Source organism: Stenella coeruleoalba (assembly GCF_951394435.1).
Source record: "Stenella coeruleoalba genome assembly, chromosome: 17".
Lineage (NCBI taxonomy): Eukaryota > Metazoa > Chordata > Mammalia > Artiodactyla > Delphinidae > Stenella > Stenella coeruleoalba.
Window position 1 is genome coordinate 58,848,578 of NC_137163.1, and position 6,731 is coordinate 58,855,308.

Here is a 6,731-nt window from a genome sequence, read left to right on the forward strand (position 1 = left end):
TGAATATTTAATTTCACACACAGCCAAAGCCTTTAGGTCATAAGGAGTGACTATTTCAGTGAGGCCATGAAGCTGCCTCTCCTCTATGCCTTATTTTCAAGGAGGGTTTTATCAAACCTTACATCATAATTTCTTATTATTTATATCTTGTGAAATTGAAATGCCAGTATTTTGTAGAGTTTGAAACGGGATTTTTAGTTTTTCAAAACGAGGACCCCTGGAAGTGATGTCTGGACATTGGACTCTTCCTCAGAATTGAGGGTGGCTGGAGCTTCTTTACTTCATCGAGATATGCTTCAGGTCTGACTCAAGAAGGCCCAACATGTCTCTCAGATAATTGCTTAGGCTAGCTCATGGATAACTGTGGATTTTCTAAAATTCAATAAAATCCTTGCTAGACTTAGCAGAAAATTAAGATTTCATGACAAACCATTCTCACTTAAAAATATTGATCCATGGCTTCCCTGGTGGCGCAGTGGTTGAGAGTCTGCCTGCCGATGCAGGGGACGCGGGTTCGTGCCCTGGTCCGAGAGGATCCCACATGCCGCAGAGCGACTAGGCCCGTGAGCCACGGCCGCTGAGCCTGCGCGTCCGGAGCCTGTGCTCCGCAATGGGAGAGGCCACAACAGTGAGAGGACCACGTACCGCAAAAAAAAAAAAAAAAAAAAAGTATTAGCAAACAGAATCTATTCACATTAAAAAATAATAAACCATGACCAAGTGGGATTTGTTACAGGGAAGTAAGGGGGAGGCAATATTAGAAAACCATAAATTGAAACCTATCAATTTAAAAGCCCAAAAGAGAAAAATAATATCAATACTATCATCTTCTTAGACTGAGAAAGGCATGAAATGCCAATTTGTGTTAAAAAAAAAACAAAACTGAAAGAAATAAGAATTGATGGCTACCTCCTTAACATGATAAGATAAAGGTGTGTGTATATATATATATATATTTATTTATATATACACACACATATGTACATACATATATGTATAATATACATATATACACATGTATATATTCAAAAACCTGTATCTTAATGGGAAAGAGTGGTATGAGATATTTAAAGTGTTGGAAGAACAAATACTAACCTAGAATTCTATATCAAGTGAAATTATCCTTCAAAAATCAATGACAGGGGCTTCCCTGGTGGCGCAGTGGTTGAGAGTCCACCTGCCGATGCAGGGGACACGGGTTCGTGCCCCAGTCCGGGAAGATCCCACATGCCGCGGAGCGGCTGGGCCCGTGAGCCATGGCCGCTGAGCCTGCGCGTCCGGAGCCTGTGCTCCGCAACGGGAGAGGCCACAACAGTGAGAGGCCCGCGTACAGCAAAAAAAAAAAAAAAAAAAAATCAATGACAGGGCTTCCCTGGTGGCGCAGTGGTTGAGAGTCCGCCTGCCGATGCAGGGGACACGGGTTCGTGCCCCGGTCCGGGAAGATCCCACATGCCGCGGAGCGGCTAGGCCCGTGAGCCATGGCCGCTGAGCCTGCGCGTCCGGAGCCTGTGCTCCGCAACGGGAGAGGCCACAACAGTGAGAGGCCCGCGAACCGCAAAAAAAAAACATCAATGACAAATAAAGACTTTCTCAGATAAACAGTAGCTGAAGGAGTTCAGAGAAAAAGAAAATGATAGAAGTCAAAAACTTGGATCTACATAAAGAAATGAAGAACATGAGGAAGAGAAGGAATAAATGATGGTAAAAGAAAATCTTTTGCTTTTCTTATTCTCAATGAGATATTTTCCTTTACTTATTTTTATTTATTGAATAAATACATGTATTTATATTATCTTTTACTTATACTCTTATTGTTAAGAATCATTTTACTTTTCTTATTTTTAATAGGTAACTGCTTCAAGTAATAGCAACAATTTTTGTGTGATTATAGAATATGGATAAATGAAATGAATGACAACAATGTTATAAGAGAGGGGAGAGAAGAATTATAAATACTCAATTATGCATAATTTGGACTTTACTAAAAATAAAGATTTCTGTTCTGTGAACGGCACAGTTAAGAGAAGGGAAAGAAGCCACATATTGGGGAAAATATTTGCAAAACACCTGTCTAATAAAGGACTTCTGTCCCAAATATAGAAAGAACTCTTAAAAAAAAATTAAAAAACAACAAATCCAACTGGAAAACGGGCAGTAAATCTGAATAGACACCTCACCAAGGAAGATATACAGATGGTAAATTAGCATATAAAAAGATGCTCAACATTATTTGTTATTAGGGAATTGCAACTTATGAGGAAGTTGAGATAGTACTACACACCTATTAGAATGACAACATTTCATAAAACTTATAATACCAAATGCTGATGAGGACACAGAACACCAGGAACTCTCATTCATTGCTGGTGGGAAGGCAAAATGTTACAAACACTTTGGAAGACAGTTTGGCAATTTCTTACAAACCTAAACATAGTCTTGTATGTTTAGCCATATAATCTAGTGATTATGCTTTTAGGTGTCTACCAACTTGAAGTGAAAATTTTTGTCCACACAAAAACCTGCACAGAAATATTTACAAGAGTTTCATTCATGATTGCCTAAGCTGGAAGTCACCAAGATGACTTTCAATAAGTGAATGGATAAACAAACTCTAGATACAATGGCATATTACTCAGCTATAAAAAGAAATGAGCTATCAAGTCATGAAAAGACATGGATAACTGCATAGTGCTTAAATGCATATTGCTAAATGAAAGAAGACATTATGAAAATGCTATGTATCAATACCATACTATACAATTCCAGTTATGTGTCATTCTGGAAAAGGCAGAACTATAGATACAGTAAAAACTTCAGTGGTTGCTTGGGATTCAGGGCTGGGACTTGATGAATAGGTGAAGCACAGGCGATTTTTAGAGTGGCAAAACTATTTTATATGATATTGCAATAATGCATATATAACACTATGCATTTGTAAAAACCCATAGAACTTTACAGCACAAAGTTTGAGCTTTAATGTATGCAAATTTAAAAAATATTATTGCAAATTTAGGATACTATAGTAGCAATGTGCACATTTAGCAACCAGATCTTAAGTTTCTAATCCCCTTCTCCAAAAAAAGAGCCAGGGCTTGGAGAAATGGCCGATTCTGAGACTGGGCAGGGAATGTACAAAATATCCCAGGATCATCTTATAGTCCCAGAAAGTAAGTAAGCGCTCAAAAAAAAATCCACATTGGTGGGAATAGGGCAAAGGGGCACAGGAGCCAACAGAGAGAATCCCTGGTGACCAAAGCTGGAACTATTTGAGTAATAAACAAAATAGTATTGTTTTGCATTATGTATTATATATTGTATTATTTAGAATACAACCCAAATTATAAAATAAATATATATGGTCCATGCATGCTGAATAAATAAATAAATGGGGGAAAGGAGACAAAACTCCATGCAGAATTCCAAATAAATTATACAGACGCTCTAGCCCTAAAGGAGAGGATACATCACTCTCCACTCTTTAGCGTGGGCTGTGCATGATGATCACACATCTTCTTTCTAAAGATCATACATCTTCTTTCTAAAGGGTACAGTATGGAAAGGGAAAAGAATAAAAATAACTTTTCAAAGGAGAAAGCTGACAAAAAGAACTTCTGCCAGGAAATCAAAGTCAACATCAACATGACATCAAATATATAGCATGTTGCTAATATGTATCTTTGATATGATGTAATGAAAATGGCTCTTTACCTTTGTGATCTGCTTCCTCAAAACCCAGAACCTGAGTCTAATCCTGAGAAAAACGTCAGACAAATTTCAGTTGAGGGATATTTTACAAAATACCTGACCAGTAATCATCAAAATTAAGTCATTAAAAACAAGGATAAGTCTGAAAAACTGCCACAAGCTAGAAGAACCTAAGGAGACCTGACTATATATATATATATTATTTATATATATATATATATATAAATAATATATATATAATATGGTATCCTGAATAAAATCCTGGAACAGAGAAAGGACTTTAGGTAAAATCTATGATATATGAATAATATATGGACTTTAGTTATTAATAATATATCAATATTTGTTTCTCAATTCTAGCAAATGTACCATAATAGTGTAAGATGTTAATAATAAGGGAAACTGTTCCAGTTTTGTACAGGGACTCTGTACTATCTGCTCAATCTGCAAATTTAAAACTGTTCTAAATAATAAAGGCTATTAATTAAAAAAGGAACTTCAAGAGACTTCTCAATAATTACAATATATAGACCTATTATGAATTCAGATTCAAACTAACAATAGAGTCATTTTGTGAGATAATTGTAAACTGGAACAGTGACTAAATATTTGATAAGAAGACATTATTCTTTTTCTTAGTTGTGATAATGCTACTGTAATAATATATAGGACAGTCTTTATTTTTTAGAAATGCAAACTGAAGTATTTAAAATTAAAACTATATGATGTCTGGACCTTCCTCAAAATAATCCAGTTGGGTTGTAGAGTGTGGGAGTGTAGATGAGACCAGATTCCCCAAGAATTGATAATGTTGAACCTGGGTAATGACTAGATAGTTCATCATACTACTTTTTACTTAATATATATTTAAATATTTCTATTAACATTTTTTAAAATTTATATTAAAGAGCTGTCATGAGTAAATGAATATTTGTCCTTATATGTCAAATATATTATTTCTCCTCATGAATTCATTGTTCTTCAACTGTATAAGAGGGCATTCTTCTATGATAATGCAATCATTTTATATTTCAAAACAATAGCTAAAAAAAAGACAAAAAATTCCGATAGTGTTTAACAAAATATTTTACATATAATTCAGTTCAGTGATTTGGGTTCAGTTATTATATTTATTACTTATGTTTAAATGATAGCCATTCTATTCTTTCCCTTTTGCAGACCAGCACTAATCAAAAGAACATTGTGAGATATTTAGAATAAATCATAAATATTTTCTTTCCCAACTAAACCCTCATATTGGAAAAAAAAAAGTGATTTAGGTGCTTAGTCTTGTGTTAATTTATCTAACAATTTCTGAATTACAGATATTTACAAATTAATCTTAGCAGCTAAGATTGGCCTTTTTTTTTTTTTTTTTTTTTTTTTTTTGCGGTACGCGGGCCTCTCACTGTTGCGGCCTCTCCCGTTGCGGAACCCAGGCTCCGGATGCGCAGGCTCAGCTGCCATGGCTCACGGGCCCAGCCTCTCCGCGGCATGTGGGATCTTCCCGGTCCAGGGCACGAACCCGTGTCCTCTGCATCAGCAGGCGGACTCTCAACCACTGCACCACCAGGGAAACCCTAAGATTGTCTTTTGAAACATACTCCTTCTATTCAAAAATTATTCTGTATCATGAGCTTATAAGTATTTAAGTTAAATATTTATTAATGACATGACATACAACATATTTTACTATTATTTCTACTGAGGCAACATTTCAAAAAATGACTCAGATTTTGTTAAATCATAGTTTTAAAATTAACCTCAGTATATTTTTATTTTGACAAAATCTCCTGCATTTCTAATGTATAGTTTTAGTAAGCAATGCTATGTTCCTGTCGAGGCAGGTTTGATACTTCCCAAAGGGTTTTATTCTATTGCCAAGTAAAGGAACTTAACCAAACAAAGAAGCATATATTTCTCTGACCATCTCTGATTGACACAAGAGACCTTACCTCAGGAGAATGTATATAAACAATATTCCAGGTAATAAAGGCAAAAGGTAATAAAGGCAAATCATACTGTAACCCTAGGACTGTGAGGCTTAGGGGAAGATACTTGTGACAAATGTATTAGAATTACCAGGCAAACATTTTAGTTTGATCAAAACTAGTTTCCTGAGGACTTAAATTTATGTGCATATATTTATGGCTTACAATCCAGTTGAGTGAAAAGGGGGAATTGTGCTCCACAATGTCCTTGAAAGGCACTGATGTCCTTGGCTACCACTGCTGACTTTTTCGCTTCTTGGTACCAAGCTGATCCACCATTGCTTTCCAGAGTGAGTAGCTTTTTAAGCAAAATTCTAAAACAAAATCTCTTTGCTGTGTTTTAAGAGACACAGGCTATTTTTTCTTTTAGAACCGCATATGGCCACCAGGAGGCAGAAATCTATTGCTCATTATTTATCAATATTTACAGAAATATGATTAGAAAATAGAAATATAGAAAAATATAAAGGTATATTTTTATTTTACCCTTGAGATAGATGAATGATGATTTAATTATTATTAAATAACTTGATTTTCCTATCTGTGAAACGTGTCTTATTTAACACAAATATTTATTCAAGGACAATTATAGAAAACATTTGATTAATCAGAATGTCTATCATATAGAACTTGCTTAGAATTAAGAGGAGAATTCTTTTTATTTAAAAATTATTTAGAACAATAAACATTTAAAAGTCAACTCTGCTGGTTTAGTAAATAGCTTCTTATCCCCTATATATGCTGGCTGAGATTTTGAGGGCTTCAGGCCTTTAATTTTTTTTTTTGCGGTACGTGGGCCTCTCACTGTTGTGGCCTCTCCCGTTGCGGAGCACAGGCTTCGGACGCGCAGGCTTAGTGGCCATGGCTCACGGGCCCAGCCGCTCCGCGGCATGTGGGATCCTCCCGGACCGGGGCACGAACCTGTATCCCCTGCATCGGCAGGCGGACCCTCAACCACTGCGCCACCAGGGAAGCCCCCATTTTGTTTTTAAATCAACAAAAAATACTTCTTTAGTATGTATGAATGATGTGTGA